Source organism: Balaenoptera borealis (assembly GCF_965194805.1).
Source record: "Balaenoptera borealis genome assembly, chromosome: 8".
In the NCBI taxonomy this organism is placed as follows: Eukaryota; Metazoa; Chordata; class Mammalia; order Artiodactyla; family Balaenopteridae; genus Balaenoptera; species Balaenoptera borealis.
The window spans coordinates 32,728,851-32,745,348 of NC_138865.1; the positions used below are offsets into that span (position 1 = coordinate 32,728,851).

The window sequence follows — 16,498 nt, forward strand, 5'->3', positions numbered from 1 at the left end:
GACAAAGAAGGATATTTTATAATAATAAACAGATCAATCCATCAAGAAGATCTAAAAATTATAAATGTAAATGGACCTAATAACAAAGCAACAAAATGCATGAAGGGCTGACAAAATTGAAGGGAGAAATAGTTCAACAATAGTTGGCGGCTTCAAAAAAATGCAGACTCTTGAGTTCCAGTTGCATGACCAAGGCTGCATGACCCTGGGTTAGTTGTTTAACCTCTCTCTCATGTCTAAAATGGAGATGAGGACCTACCTTATGGGGTTGTTATATAGATTGACTGGAAACACGAAAAGCACCTATTCCCGACATGTGGTGAGCACTCGTTCAGTGTCATATCATTATCCCCATTTAACAGTGGAGGAAACTGAGGCCTACATAGGCAAAGTGAGTTGTCCAAGCTAGTAGATGGTGAAGCTGGGAATCAAAGCTAGGCCTATTGATGCCAAAACACCTTCTAATGACTCCTTTTCTGCCTGGGACTGTGGGTCTTTGTTTCAAGCAGCTGTGTCTGAGACGCTGGTCCTCCTGTAAAGCCTCCCAGACGACCCTGGGCACACAGACATGGAAACAGTACTATCTCTGCTGATCCGAGCTGGAGTTCCGAATGGAATCTGGGTGGCCAGAGAAGGACTTTATCTGCAAAGCCATTGCTGGGCACAAAGGTACGGGGTGGGGAAGGTGGTAACTCTGTGCATTCCCACTCTTTCCCTGGTCAGATCTCTAGGGATTTGGTTTTTCAGCCAATTAGTTGGAAAATGCCACATAATGAGGACATACCCTGCTATGTTCTATACCTGTGTTATCATTTGATCCTCACAGAGATCATTACATCTATTTCAGAGTAGAAAGAAACAGAAACTAAGAGATAAGGATGTTGTAACTGTTGTTCACAGTAACATGGCTGGTGGGTGGTAGGCAGTCCTGGGCATGATACCCAAACTGTAAGTCTGAAGTCCCAGCTCTTTCTGTCCACCACTGTCCCCAGAATCAGCACCTGTCATGCTCCTGAGAGAGAAGAGGAATGACTTGCCTGCCTCCCCTTCACCAAGTTGAATGTTCACATCCCAGGCGTCCATGTGTGTGCTTAAGGCAAGTCTGTGTTCTCTTTCAGGAGAGATAGATGAGCTGGCCTACATCTCAACCAGAGTACTGGTTTGATGGGCGGGAGGAGTCCGTGGTGTGCACCGTGTCGTCAGATGGCACCGTGTGTGCCTGGGATCTGCAAGAGGTGAGCTGTCCAGGAGGGGGCCAGGAGGAGAAGTGACCAGATGCTGCTATGTCCTCAGTCTTAGCGAGGCCCTTTGCCTTTATTCTCTTTAACCATCACAGCCAACTTGTGAGGTGAGGAGTGCGAGCCCCATTGTACAGATGAGAAATCTGAGCTGCAGGAGGCTCAGTCGCTGTGCCAGGTCACACTTCAGACTTGAGTCTGATTGATCGCAAATGCCCTTGACTCTCTGCTGTCCTGCCTCAGGGAGATGGGCATTTTTGCAGTGCCTGATGGAGGCTGTTTATGCAAGGGGATGACAGCTGCCATGCCCAGTTCTGTGATGTCCACATTGGAGCCAATGCCAGCCTCTGGGTGGTTTTGCCCAGATAATGCAGCTTTTACTCACCCCACTTGCAAACTTAAGTGTTACAACCTCGATAACTTGATTAGTATTTTGGACTTGGTTGGTACTAATTGTTAAAAAGCTTTCCTATCCATTTTCATATTCTCTGATTGCTCTTTTTTGTTGTTTAAAGGATACAGTTATTTGCATCATATGTCTTTCCTCCGTGGTCAGTTTTTCATTTGTTTATCATGTTTTTTTTTTTCTTTTCCACGTGCTTTATTTTCCTCATATACAGTGATGTTTGACATTATAATTTCGAGTGAAGGTCTCTGGTGACTGATGGGTGCAGGTGGCTGGTCTCTGTTTCATTGCAGTTGTGTTGCCCTGAAAGAGACCCACCTTAGGCTGTGGACATGAGACCACACAGGCTTAGATGAGGGGCTCTTGGGCAGGAAGAAGACCTGAAGGCTGGGAGGTTCCATAGTTGCCAAAACAAAAAGGTCTTGACTTGAACATAAAGAGCTTTGGTGCTGGGGTGGCAGACCTTTTCTGTAAAGGGCCAGAGAGCAAATATTTTAGGCTTTGCAGACCACATGGTCCTGTTGCAACTACTTAACTATGTGGCTGAAATGCAGAAGCAGCTGTAGACAAGAAGTAAACAAAAAGGGAGTGGCTGTGTTCCAATAAAACTGTACTTATGGACCCTCACATGTGAGTTTCTTGTTTTTTTCATGTGTCATGAAATATTCTTTGATTTTTTTTTTTAACGAAAATACAAAAATGGTTAGTGGGCTGGGTTTGGCTGTAGGCTGTGGTTTGTTGAACTCTAGTGTGGTCCGTTGGTCACAGTGTGGGACTGTTAGACAGGGCTAGACCCCTCTGCACCCATTCTGCCTGGCTTGCCAACCTGAATCCTCTTTGTGAACACATCTCCAATCTTATTTTATTTTTAGAAAGCTCAATCATTTTGTTGGAGTCATGCAGTATGTAGCCTGTTTCTGCGCTCTGTTCCCCTGGTTGCTACTTTCTATTCTGAAATGGGAAGGGGAGTTTCACTGCTTCTTTGCCCACTTCCATACTACTAGCCACTGGTGAATAATGTGTATTCTCCGAGACCTAGTTGACATGACCCAGTCACCGGTGCCAAGTTCCTACTAGTAATAGTCTTGTTAGCTGTTTAAGCAACAGAAATCAACTGTTGATTTGTTGATGTGAGGGGGAAGAAAGAAAAGAATGGAAGAATACTGGGATATCATGATTGGAAAAAGATCATGCTAACATGATAACACCTGATAGAAAAAGGACCGTAATAACTCCAAATTGGAAAGAAACCCCATGTGGCAACTCTGAGAAACTCAGAAACAGCAATTAGAGGATTGGTTCTCTGACGCCCTATCCTAATGTACCGTGGGCCTGCTGGACCCAGGCTCTTTACCTCGCTGTTGTAGCTTTCAGAATCCTGGGAGAGACCATGTATCTGGGAATCAGCCCATATCGGACCAGTCATTTTCCTCTGTGCTAATGGCCGTGACAGGGCATGGGCCTTCGCCAGGCCTGGCCCGCGGTGGCACTGCTGGGTACACCACTGGGAAGGGCATGTTCTGAGCAGGGCAGTTGCAGATATGCAACAGAAACTGTTTACAACCACAAGGCTGAATTAGCTTATCTGTAAACCTGGGTTCCTTGGGGACCAAGTGAGACGTTCCACGTGGAAGTTCACTTTATGCAGCCCTGCAAAGCCCAGGTCCTGAGTACAGCCCAGGTCCCCAGCACAGCCTAGGTCCCAAGCACAGCCCAGATCCCGGGCAGGGTGGGTAGTGTTGGGTCCTGCCTCCCTGCCCAGCCTTCTTCAGTTGAGCCATAGGTAACCACTGGGAGTGCTTCAGACATCCTGTGCCCAGTGCACATGAAGGACCCCACCCTCAATCCCCCTGCAATGGCACCAACCCCAGGCAGTCTCAACACCCACGCTCAGCCACTGCTCTCCTCCAGGACACACCTGTCTCCTCTCTGGTGGAACATTGCTTCTGTGTTGTGTTCCCTACCATGCTGTGCGGCCTGTGAGGATGGGCATCATATCCTTTACACCTACATGTCCCCAGTGTGCACTGGGTGATGGTCGAATGAATGAAAATAATAAGTGTTTAGGAAATAAATGGGCCCTATGTGAGTTGTTACATTAATTTTGTTGTTGCCTAGGGCACGGAGATCTGTCGAGCCCTCTACAGCCTGCAGCTCTGGTGAATTTGGTGACTTACCCTCGGCTGCAACTGGTTGTCACCGTGGACGAGCAGGGACTGATCAAAGTATGGAAAGCAGAGAACGGGTGTGAGCATGCCTCCTGCCTGCCTACATACTCGTCTTCATTGGAGGCCTGTGACTTTCCAGAAGGCCCCCTCCTGCTGGTGAGTGACCCAGCTCTCAGGAACCTCTGCTGTTTCCCAGGGTCTGTGGACCTGGCACCAGACCACTGTGCCAGGTGGCACTTCAAGCCAGGCCCTCCACATGGCAGACCAAGTGACCACATAATTCTGCTCGGTCCCCCAAGCTCCTCCTTGCCTGCCATGTGGAGGGCAGACTCCTCATCCCCCTTCGGCTCTAGTGTGCCACAGCCTGTTCCTTGGCCCCATCTCTGCAGCCTCTCACCCTTTCAGAGTGAGGTCCAGCCCTGTGGGCTGCCTGTGTTTTCTTGTCCACGGGCCCCTGCTTTCCTGTCTCCTGGTCCTACTCATAGTCTTTCTTCCCCTTGCAGTTCCTTCTCACTACTGCATTCTCACCCTTCTTTCCCCCTTTTCAAGTCTCCACGAGGGCCCAACTCAAAGGAAAACTGAGGCATGTTCGACAGAATGCAAGCATTTGCCTCAGATGATGAAGGCCTTCTGCTGCCAGGACATTTGTTTTAGAGGTGATTCTTGCGCATTGGGAGGGAGCATTTGGCCAGAGAGAAATGGCAAAAGTGGGTGTTAGCTGGCAGATTGAGGAAGTAGCTCTCACCTGGGGGCAGTATCCTCCTCCTGGAGGGAAGGAGGTCTTTGCAAGTGTGGGCAAACTGGCATCCCAAATATCAAGATGAGCAGACATCCAGGAACAGTTTCATATGTAAACAGAACTAACTCTGTAAAAGAACTAAGCTCGTAAACAAAAAAAGTAAAACCTGATGAAACAGATTTCACATAAACAACTCTAGTTGTTTAAAGAAGACTTTGGAATAAGTGTAATTAACATCTCCAGAGCAATTTGAGAATATATTGTGTAGATGAAGAGGAAGCCACTAAGTTTCTCTCCTGGGACTGGTAGAGCACATGATTCACACATACTTGTCAGTGAAGGACAATTAGAAAAATTAGAATATATATCAAGTGAGAGAGCTAAAAAGAGCAAACGGTTTCTAGGCCAAGATTCAGAAGATGGCAGAAATCAAAGTGCTGAGCCTAACAATGGGGCTGCTTTTGCCCTGGAGATGTTTACTACAAAGCTAAGGGGCTGAGCAGAGCTTAATAGCCAAGTAGACAAAAGTTGGACTGCAGGGCCACCAAGGAATGGAGCCCTGTGAATCCTCTTAGGTTGGGTGGGTTATCAAGTTTCAGCCTAAGAGTGAGGGTGGTCTGAAAGTAAACAGTCCCTGAACTGGCTGCAGCTGCCCAGTTACTGGCTGGGAGTAAATGAAAATCCTTTCTGGAGAAGGTTAACAACTCCCAAGGCCTCTCTTTTCAAATACAGTGTTCAGCACTCACTTAGAGATAAGTAGGCACATGAGGTAAGATGATATGAACTACCCAAGGCAATCTACAGATTCAGTGCAATCCCTATCAAACTACCATTGGCATTTTTCACAGAATTAGAGCAAAGTTTTTTTAAAATTACATGGAAATACAAAAGACCCCGAATAGCCAAAGCAATCTTGAGAAAGCAAAATGGAGCTGGAGGAATCAGACTCCCTGACTGCAGACTATACTACAAAGCTACAGTAATCAAAACAGTATGGTACTGGCACAAAAACAGAAATATATATCAATGGAATAAGTTAGAAAGCCCAGAAATAAACTCACGCTCCTATGATCAATTAATCTATGACAAGGGAGGAAAGAATACACAGTGGAGAAAAAGCAGTCTCTTTGATGTGTGGTGCTGGGAAAACTGGACAGCTACATGTAAAAGAATGAAATTAGAACATTCTCTAACACCATACACAAAAATAAACTGGAAATGGATCAAAGACCTAAATGTAAGGCCAGACACTATAAAACTCTTAGAGAAAAACATAGGCAGAACATTCTTTGACATAGACTGAAGCAATATCGTTTTTGACCCACCTCCTAGAGTAATGAAAATAAAAACAAAAATAAACAAATGTGACCTAATTAAACTTAAAAGCTTCTGGACAGCAAAGGAAACCATCAACAAAACAAAAAGATACCCATAGAACGGGAGAGAATATTTGCAAATAATGCAACTGACAAGGGGTTAATCTCCAAAATATACAAACAGCTCATGGAGCTCTATGTCAAAAAAACAAACAACCCAATCAAAAAATGGGCAGAAGATCTAAACAGACAGTTCTCCAAAGAAGATATACAGATAGCCAAAAAGCATATGAAAAGATGCTCAGCATCACTAATTATCAGAGAAATGCAAATCAAAACTACAATGAGGTATCACCTTGCACCTGTCAGAATGGCCATCATCAAAAAGTCTACAAACAGTAAGTGCTAGAGAGGGTGTGGAGAAAAGGGAACCCTCCTACACTGTTGGTGGGACTGTAAATTGGTACAACCACTATGGAGAACAATATGGAGGTTCCTTAAAAAACTTAAAATAGAGCTACCATATGATCCACCAATCCCACTCCTGGGCATATAGCTGGAGAAAACCATAATCCGAAAGGATACATACGCCCCTGTGTTCATTGCAGCACTATTTACAATGGCCAGGACATGGAAGCAACCTAAATGTCCATCAACAGAGGGATGGATAAAGAAGATGTGGTACATATATACAATGGAATATTACTCAGCCATAAAAAAAGAATGAAATAATGCCATTTGCAGCAAAATGGATGCTAAAACCTAAAGATTATCATACTAAGTCAAGTAAGTCAGACAAAGACAAATACCATATGATATCACTCATATGTGGAATCTAATTAAAAAAAAAAGATACAAATGAACCCATTTACAAAACAGAAGCAGACTTAATAGATATCAAAAACAAACTTATGGTTACCTAAGGGGAAACGTGGTGGGGAGGGATAAATCAGGAGCTTTGGACGAATACACACACTACTATATATAAGATAGATAACAAGAGCCTACTGTATAGCACAGGGAACTTTACCCAATATTCTGTGATAACCTGTATGAGAAAAGAATGTAAAAAAGAACGAATATATGTATATGTATAACTGAATCACTTTGCTGTACAGCTGAAACTAACACAATGTTGTAAGTCAACTATACTCCATAAAAAAGAAAAAAAGATAACATGAACTAGAACCTGCAGGATAAACAGCTGACAATGTCAGTAGAGCCCCAGGGGATTTGGATATTGTAGTTAATAGACACAAACACTAGCACACCTGTGGTTGCCCTGCTCAAGGAGATAAATTTCAACAGAGAACTTAAAGCCGTGAAAAATGACATACAGATTTGGAAAAGAACCAAGTAGAAAGAAATTCTGGAGTAGCAAAACTGAATAACAAACGTTAGGACTCAGCGGATGAATTTAATAGCAGAGTGGACAGTTGAATCCCACAAAAGTCTGGGGTGGGTGGGGGGAGCTTTTGGGCCACTGGCAGTGTTCTTAACTTCGGTGGTGACATGAATATTTACTTTGTAAAAATGTACTGAGCTCTTATGTTTATGTCTTGTGCAATTTTCTATGTGTATTATATACATCAATTAAGAAGTTAAGAGTATGAAAGAATTAGTGAACTGGAAGATAAAAGTAATTATCTACAATGGAATGGGGAGACGAGGAGTGGTAAATGTGGAAGAGAGGCTAAGAGATGGAGACCAGTGCTTCTCAGACTTGAATGGGATGTGACTCACCTGTGGATCTTGTTTAAATGAAGATTCTGATTCAGTGGATCCCTGGGGATGCCTGAGATGCTGAGTTTTTAGAAGCTTCTTGAGAATATTGATGCTATCAGGTCATAGACCACACTTTGAATGGCGAGGCCATAAAGAATCCATGAAAAAATTTTAGTATTTTTTTATTTTATATCCTAGGAGTAGGTGAGGCAGGGACGCATAGGAAACATTTGAAGAGATGATGGTAGATATTTTTCCAAAATAGACTAAGGACAGTACTCCATGGAATCAAGAAGGCCCTGCAAACCCCAAGCAGGGTAAATAAAAATAAATCTGCATATAGACCCATCAGAGTGAACTGAGATAACTGAAGACTAAGAAAAATGTATTTAATAGCAGCGAGAGGAAGTAAAATGACCTTCGTGTAATACTAATGAGACTTCTTCAGGCAGAGGGAAAATGATCACAGACGAAATGTCAGAGAAGCAGGAAAGATCGATGAGCAGCAACAGTGGTAAATATGAGGAAATCTAAATATTGACTGTATAAAACAGCAACAACAATGCCTTGTGGACTTTAAACTATATGTAGAAATAAAATGCATGACTTTAGCATTTAGGCTAGGGGAGGTTTATGAGGAACTAAAAGGTCTAAGCTCCTTGAATTGTCGGAGAAGATTAAATGTACCAATTAGCAGTATACTTTATAAGGCAGGCTGCAAATAGTAATCTCTCGTCTAACTCCTAGAAGAATAGTATACAGCATATAGCTTCTAAATCATAAGAGGAAGATGAATGTGTCTTGTGGTTGCACCATAGGGGGCAGGATCAACCTGACCCAAAATGTGGCTTGGTTATTGTTGACTGAAAAAAAAAAAATGCACAACCTAAAAGTTGAGAGTTATGTTTTATTGGGTGGACTTTCTGAGGACTTCAGGCCCGGGACATGGCATCTCAGATGACATTGCAGAAACTGTTCCGAAGAGGCAAGGGTGGGGAGCCAGTATATATAGGAGATTCTCAGCAAAAGACCAGGTAGTCAGAACATCAAAAGATTACTGTTAATAAAAGAAAACCAGATTTCTCAAGTTATGGAATTTAGCACTTTTCTATGTTGGGGAAGATGCAAGAGCCTGGGCTCACTGAAATCATTCCTTTGATATGCACCTTAAATATCTGGGGCCAGTATCCTGTGTATTCTTATCCTGAGTTTCCTCAGGGTACACTGGCAGAACCAGGGGGTGTGGCAGTGGCTGAGGGTTTGGCAGTGAGCAGCCCGTTTGTCTACATCCTGGGTTCCCTTAGGGCTCACCCTCCGGTGGCTGTAATATGATGGCTTGATGGCTGCAACATCCTTTGTTTACTGATATGGCAGGCAACATTTTAGTTCTCATTATCAAGACTGATGATGCCACACATGCAGCGAGTGGGAGTGAAAAGGTCCATTTTTCACATAATGAGACTTTGCTGGGAGAGCAGGGTGGGCTCCCAGGAGGCAGCTCTGGAAATGGCCTGAGGAAGCAGGGAGGAGTTACTGACTCTGGCTTTCCCTGTGGTTTGGGAGGTGGGGTTCTTACCCTGGGCCAGGGTTTACTGGTGTGAATTCTCTGCAGGTGCCCCTTTCTTATCAGCTTGCCCTGGGGTAAGAGAGGGGGGTGGTCCTTAAAGGCTATCAGCTGTCAAACATCAAAAATGGAGTAAGTTATTATGATGCATTTCTGATGTTTGATGACTGACAGGTGCATGTTTCATTTCCCCGAACCTGAACTTGTATAAGTAGGCCATATGGTCCTCTGTGAGGCCTGCGTTCTAAATTGGCAGATGAAGGGAAGTTCTCTTGAATGACTTGCTCAAGAGCTTGGTGTTGTGTGTTTTTAAAGTGAAATGAGAGTCTTGGTCACTGTTGGTAATGTCTGGGTCTCCAAAGGGGATAGGAGTGCCTGCTATGTGCAGACATGTGTGACTATCATTTATATTTGGGGTGTTTGGGGGGCAAGAGGTCCTGAGGTCTTCCTCCCAAACGGGAAAGCTTGGATGAGAATTTAGTTTCTGCATTGGCTGGCCACATGGCCATGCCACTGGCAATGGCCAAAGAGTGTAAACATGCTGGTTGTTTGCTGGGGCATCAAGGGCTAAGGTGACTGAGATGACAGCCTGAAGGTCAACCATTTGTGTGGACTGTTGTGTCTGTCCTTTATCAGGGACACCTGGTAAGGTACGGGCAGCAGCAGTGCTCTGGTGGGCTGTGTGGCATGGGACAGTGTCAGTGCTGTCTACACCACGAGAGACTTCCCTTTCTTGTCTACTCAGAGGGTGGCCTGCTCTAGTGTCATTGCCTGTGGCAAGGGTCTGAGGACAACAGGAAGCTACTTCCTCCTGCACCAGATGGCCAGGCCTGCCTTCATCCTGAAGATGTCATTTCTGTCTTAGCAAGGAGGCTTCAGTGGCTGTGTGGAGCCTGCAGGATGCTACCTCCACGTCCCAAGGCATAATACGTACCTGGGAACAGAGAGTCACCTGTGATCTGAACCTGAACCTGTGATCACCTCTGTCACCGCTAGGGCCCAGATGTAGCCTGCAGCTTTCACTTTGATGGTGCGTTGTGCGGGGCTGAGGTCGGTAGGTTTTGTATCAGAAGCACTGATTTTCTTGAGGTTGCCCTGTCGGAGGATGGGGCAGGATCAACCCCCTACACAAAATTTGGCTCAGATTTGGAGACTGCTGACTTTACACATGCACCAGTGGGGTACGGAAAAGGGTATCCCCCCAAAATTCAGGTCTACCCAGAGCCTCAGAATGTGACCTTCTTTGGAAACGGTGCTGCTGCGATGTATTTTATTTATTTATTTATTTATTTATTTATTTATTTATTTATTTAACATCTTTATTGGAGTATAATTGCTTTACAATGGTGTGTTAGTTTATGCTTTATAACAAAGTGAATCAGCTATACATACACATATACCCCCATATCTCCTCCCTCTTGCATCTCCCTGCCACCCTCCCTATTCTGCGATGTATTTAGTTAAGGATCTCAAGATGAAATCATCCTGGATTTAGTCTGGGCCTTTAATCTAACGGTATCTTGCTAAGAAGAGGAGAGGGCACAGAGACACACACAGAGAAGCCATGTGCAGATGCCGCAGACATTGGAGTGTGCTGTTACATGCCAAGGAAAGCACTAGAACCTTCAGAGGAAGCAGAGCCCTGCTGGTACCTTGACTTTGGGCCTCTAGCCTCCAGAACTGTGAGGGAGTAAATTTTTGTTTTTTTAAGCCACCCTGTTTTGTTACTTCAGCCCTAGGAAATTAATACAAGACTCATCTAAAACAGAACACTTAAGGAGGATGGAATTAAAAGGATGGGAAAATGATAGGCGTTGGAGATGCCAACCAGAAGCAAGCTCACACAGCTGGTAATGTTAGACGAGAAGACCGGAAGATGAAAGTTTTTACTAGATCTTAGGGGTCATTTCAAAATAATAATTTGATCAGCCTCCCAGAAAGATACAGCGAGGCTAATTTTGAATGCACTTTAAAGTATGGCCTAAAATATATATGGAACAAAAATGTGTGGAATTTCAAGGAGAAATGGTTAAAGTTGCAAGCATCACGAGAAATTTCTGTTACCTGGCTAAAGAGAGATGATCTGGGCGGGCCCACTTTAATTCCATGAGTGCTTCAAAGGCAGAGAGTTTTCTCTGACTGGTCACAGAAGAGGAAGTCAGAGACTCACGGGTGCGGGGGCCTCCCGTGCTGGCTGCCAGGCTGTCGGTGGGCCTGAGGACAAGAATAGTCTCTGCCACCAGCCAGCAGGCAGGGAAACCTTAGTTCTGTAGCCACAATGTCCTGGACTGCCAACAACCTGAATGGGGCCCCAATGAGAACCCAGCACCTTGACGCCTTGGCTTAGCTTTGTGTGACTTCGTCTCACGGGTTATTGGGAAGATGATCTACATATAGGTCTGTGGCTCATTTCAAGTTAAATTATATTTGTGTGCATGGTCAGCGTCAGGGTTCATTTTTATTTACAAATGGGTATCCAGAATTTGTAGGGAAGACCATCCTTTCTTCATCAAATTATATCATCACCTTCGTTTGTCAAAATATCAAATGACTGTATGTGTTATATGTGTTATATGTTGAACATGTGGGTCAGTCTCCACTGATCTGTTTGTCTGTCCTCATGACAGTAACACAGGGTCTTGTTTCCCGCAGATTACAGTTAAGTCGTGACCTCCAGCATTTTCTTTTTTGGAAAATATATCCATTTCCATAAAATTTGTCAAGTCAGCTTGGAAATTTCTACAAAACTGCTTACTGGGACTTTGATTACTTTGAATCTATAGATTGATTTGGGGATAACTGACATCTTAATGTTTAGTCTTCTAAGCCATGAACATGGCATATATGACCCCATTTATATAGGCCTTCATTTATTTCTCTCAACAAAGTTTTGTAGGTTTAAGTGAACAGGGCTTGCACATATTTTGTTAAAATTATTCATAAGTATTTTTATACGATTTAAATGTTATTTTAAAATTTGATTTTCCAATATTTTCTTTGCTAGTATACAGCATATATAGAAATACATAAATAATTGTATGATCAAGCCACCCAAGATGGCTCTTCTCTTGCTCGCTGTACAACCCCTGCCCGACCAGTCCTCCTTCATCTACACACTACTCACATCACCAACCTTCCCTCCTAATACATACTTGCCCCCGGCCCCAGCTAGTGATTGTTCTAATCTTTAGATCAGAGCACCTCCACGGTGATAGCTTATCAAAGGGACGGTGAGGGACGTGCCCCTCTGCTTGTTTCCCTGGTAACCGATGAGCCAACCTGATGTCAATTCCCCCTATAACCGGTGACCTCCCCGAGCCCTGGGAGCAAAGACTACTACCATGTCCTGCCCGCTGTCTGCCGCACACCGTGGAGTGTTGCTCCAGGACATGTAAGCTCCTCCATCCATTAAACCACTGATGTCTATGTCGCTCACTTCAGGCTCTTTCTTCGGTCTCGAGGCTGGGCAAGTGCAGGGCTTGCAGGCCTGTAGGGTGCAACGCAACAGTAATACATAGGGGTATGTATAGTTTTGTATTTACAAAAAAATTTCTGTGCATACTATATGTAGCATACGTAGAAATCATTTGTGTATAAATATAAATAGAAATGCATTCGATTTTTGTATATTGACCCGTATTCAACTGCCTTGCTAAATTTACATATTAATTCTTTGTGTGTGTGTGTGTGTGTGTGTGTGTGTGTGTGTGTGTGTGTGTGTGTGTGTTTTGAGCACTTAGAGTAAATCTAATTTCTTTTTTTTTATAAACATCTTTATTGGAGCATAATTACAAGGTGTTAGTTTCTGCTGTATAACAAAGTGAATCAGCTATATGTATACATATATCCCCATTTCCCCTCTCTCTTGCATCTCCCTCTCACCCTCCCCATCCCACCGCTCTAGGTGGTCACAAAGCACCGAGCTGATCTCCCCGTGTAATCCAGCTGCTTCCCACTAGCTATCTATTTTACGTTTGGTAGTGTATATATGTCCATGCCACTCTCTCACTTCGTCCCAGCTTATCCTTCCCCCTCCCCATGTCCTCAAGTCCATTCTCTACATCTGCGTCTTTATTCCTGTCCTGCCCCTAGGTTCTTCAGAACCTTTTTTTTTTTTTTTCTTAGATTCCATATATATGTGTTACCATATGGTATTTGTTTTTCTCTTTCTGACTTACTTCACTCTGTATGACAGACTCTAGGTCCATCCACCTCACTACAAATAACTCAGTTTTGTTTCTTTTTATGGCTGAGTAATATTCCATTGTATATATGTGCCACATCTTCTTTATCCATTCATCTGTTGATGGACACTTAGGTTGCTTCCATGTCCTGGCTATTGTAAATAAAGCTGCAATGAACATTGTGGTACATGACTCTTTTTGAATTATGGTTTTCTCAGGGTACCTGCCCAATAGTGGGATTGCTGGGTCATATGGTAGTTCTATTTTTAGTTTTTTAAGGAACCTCCATACTGTTCTCCATAGTGGCTATATCAATTTACATTCCCACCAACAGTGCAAGAGTGTTCCCTTTTCTCCACACCCTCTCCAGCATTTATTGTTTGTAGATTTTTTGATGATGGCCATTGTGACCGGTGTGAGATGATATCTCATTGTCGTTTTGATTTGCATTTCTCTAATAATTAATGATGTTGAGCATTCTTTCATGTGTTTGTTGGCAATCTGTGTATCTTCTTTGGAGAAATGTCTATTTAGGTCTTCTGACCATTCTTGGATTGGGTTGTTTGTTTTTTTGATATTGAGCTGCATGAGCTGCTTGTAAATTTTGGAGATTAATCAATCCTTTGTCAGTTGCTTCATTTGAAAATATTTTCTCCCATTCTGAGGGTTGTCTTTTGGTCTTGTTTATGGTTTCCTTTGCTGTGCAAAAGCTTTTAACTTTCATTAGGTCCCATTTGTTTATTTTTGTTTCTATTTCCATTTCTCTAGGAGGTGGGTCAAAAAGGATCTTGCTGTGATTTATGTCATGGAGTGTTCTGCCTATGTTTTCCTCTAAGAGTTTCATAGTATCTGGCCTTCCATTTAGGTCTTTAATCCATTTTCAGTTTATTTTCATGTATGGTGTTAGGGAGCATTCTAATTTCATGCTTTTACATGTAGCTGTCCAGTTTTCCCAGCACCACTTATTGAAGAGGCTGTCTTTTCTCCACTGTATATGCTTGCCTCCTTTATCAAAGATAAGGTGACCATATGTGCCTGGGTTTATCTCTGGGCTGTCTATCCTGTTCCATTGATCTATATTTCTGTTTTTGTGCCAGTACCATACTGTCTTGATTACTGTAGCTTTGTAGTATAGTCTGAAGTCAGGGAGCCTGATTCCTCCAGCTCCGTTTTTCTTTCCCAAGATTGCTTTGGCTATTCAGGGTCTTTTGAGTTTCCATACAAATTGTGAGATTTTTTTGTTCTAGTTCTGTGAAAAATGCCAGTGGTAGTTTGATAAGGATTGCATTGACTCTGTAGATTGCTTTGGGTAGTAGAGTCATTTTCACAATGTTGATTCTTCCAGTCCAAGAACATGATATATCTCGAGTAATATAATTATATATGTATGTATTATATATATAATATATTAGAGTTAGATATATTTATAAATATAAAATATATCATAATTATGTTATTTATATAATAAATATAAAATAAATACATTTATATTATAATTATATATATATAAATATATTATATAATATATATATTTTTTATATATAAAAATATATATACTTTGTGGTATAAAATTGGTTAAAGCAGTCAGAAAATAACTACCCATAAGGAATAGATTTATAATTTAACTACATTAAAATGTAAAAGTTCTGTACATTAAAACACTATTTAAAAATTGAAAGATAAAGTAATGAGTGTCAGAGAATATTTTCTAAAGTTATAAACAATAAAGGATTAAAATGTATATACATATATATTTTTTTAAATTTAAACATATAATTTTAAATCTCTGATTCAATAGGAAGGCAGGCAATGTATAGAAAATAGGTGGTGCTTCATAATAGAGAAAATAAAAATGGCCAAAAAGATATGAAAATTTACTTAAAATCATTATTATTCAAGGAAGTGCATATTAAACTATGGTGAGATACCACTCTATCCCCTCAGACTGGCAAACATTAAAAACCTTTAGAATTATGAGTGTTGTTGAGGATATGTCACAACAAGAACTCATTCAGCACTGGAGGCAGTGCATATTAATCCGTCCCTTTGGAAAACAAGTTGTTATTAAATGGTAAAGTGGTGATATTCCTATCACCACCCCTAGGAATATATAACTTTGAGAAGCTCATGCGCACATGAACCATGACAGTATGAACAAGATTGTTCATAAAAGCAAGCATAGTAGTCCCAAATTAGAAACAACCCAAGTATTCATAAATAGTAAAATGGATAAATATGCTGCAGTAGAGTCATACAATGGAAATATTCTACAGAAATGCAAGTAAACAAACTAGAGCTCCATACAACAACATTGATGAATCTTACAAAAGGTTGAACAGAAGAAGGCATAAAAAAGTAAATCTGTGATTCCATAGATTCCATTTATATGCAACTCAGAAATAAGCAAAACTAACTTGTATTGTTTAGAGATGTAAACATAGGAGATAAAATCATAAAGCAAAGCAGAGAAATGATCACTATGACAATCAAGATTGTGATTGCACATAAACTGGAGCAAGAGGGTTTTGATCATGAAAGAACACTCATATTCTTTTTGGGGACCTGCAATTTTTAATTTCTTAAGCTGAGTAGTAATTACATTAGTGTTTGCTTTATAATACTTTGTTAAATTGTACATCTATGTTTTGTTTGCTTTTGCACATACATTGTGTTTAACAATAAAAATTTTTAAATTATATATTACTTATATGTTGTAAAAAGATTTACCACAAAATTCAACAGTTTAAGTAGGCAAATACTTATTATCTCACACATTTTCTGAAGGCCAGGCCTTTGTGAGTGTCTTAGCCGGGTGGCCTTGGGGTCAAGCCATTGGCCAGGGCTGTAGTCATATGGCTTGACTGGGGCCGGAGGATCCACTTCCATGAAAGTTCACACACATGTCTGTTGGTTGGGGGCCTCAGCTCCTTACCATGTGGGCCACTTCACAGGGCTGCTTGAGTTTCCTTACCACATGACAGCTGACTTCCTCCAGAGTGAATGATTCAAGAGAGAAAGAGAAGAGAGCAATGCCTTTCATAACCTAGTATCAGAAGTCAAACATTGTCAATTTGCCACATTCTATTCATTAAAAGGAAGTCATTAAAGTCCAGTCCATGATGAAGATAGAGGAATTAAACTCCATCTCTTCAAGGGAA

The 16,498-nt window shown here is 42.0% G+C and overlaps 1 protein-coding gene and 1 long non-coding RNA gene across 4 annotated transcripts in view; one reads left to right on the top strand and one right to left on the bottom strand.

Moving 5' to 3' along the window:
- The window catches only part of LOC309633337 (serine/threonine-protein kinase WNK2-like), a 256,600-nt gene that overhangs the window by 86,304 nt on the left and 153,798 nt on the right, over positions 1-16,498 (bottom strand). The gene's annotated exons all lie outside the window — the stretch shown is intronic.
- Positions 496-15,921, top strand: LOC309633340. 3 transcript variants are annotated; one of them, XR_014247443.1, is made up of 4 exons: positions 496-669; positions 1,119-1,235; positions 3,763-3,968; positions 12,598-15,921. It is a non-coding gene; the product is annotated as an uncharacterized lncRNA (long non-coding RNA). The 3 variants fall into 3 exon arrangements; XR_014247445.1 differs by lacking the exon at positions 12,598-15,921 and adding an exon at positions 4,362-4,468; XR_014247444.1 differs by lacking the exon at positions 12,598-15,921 and having other exon boundaries at positions 3,763-4,468.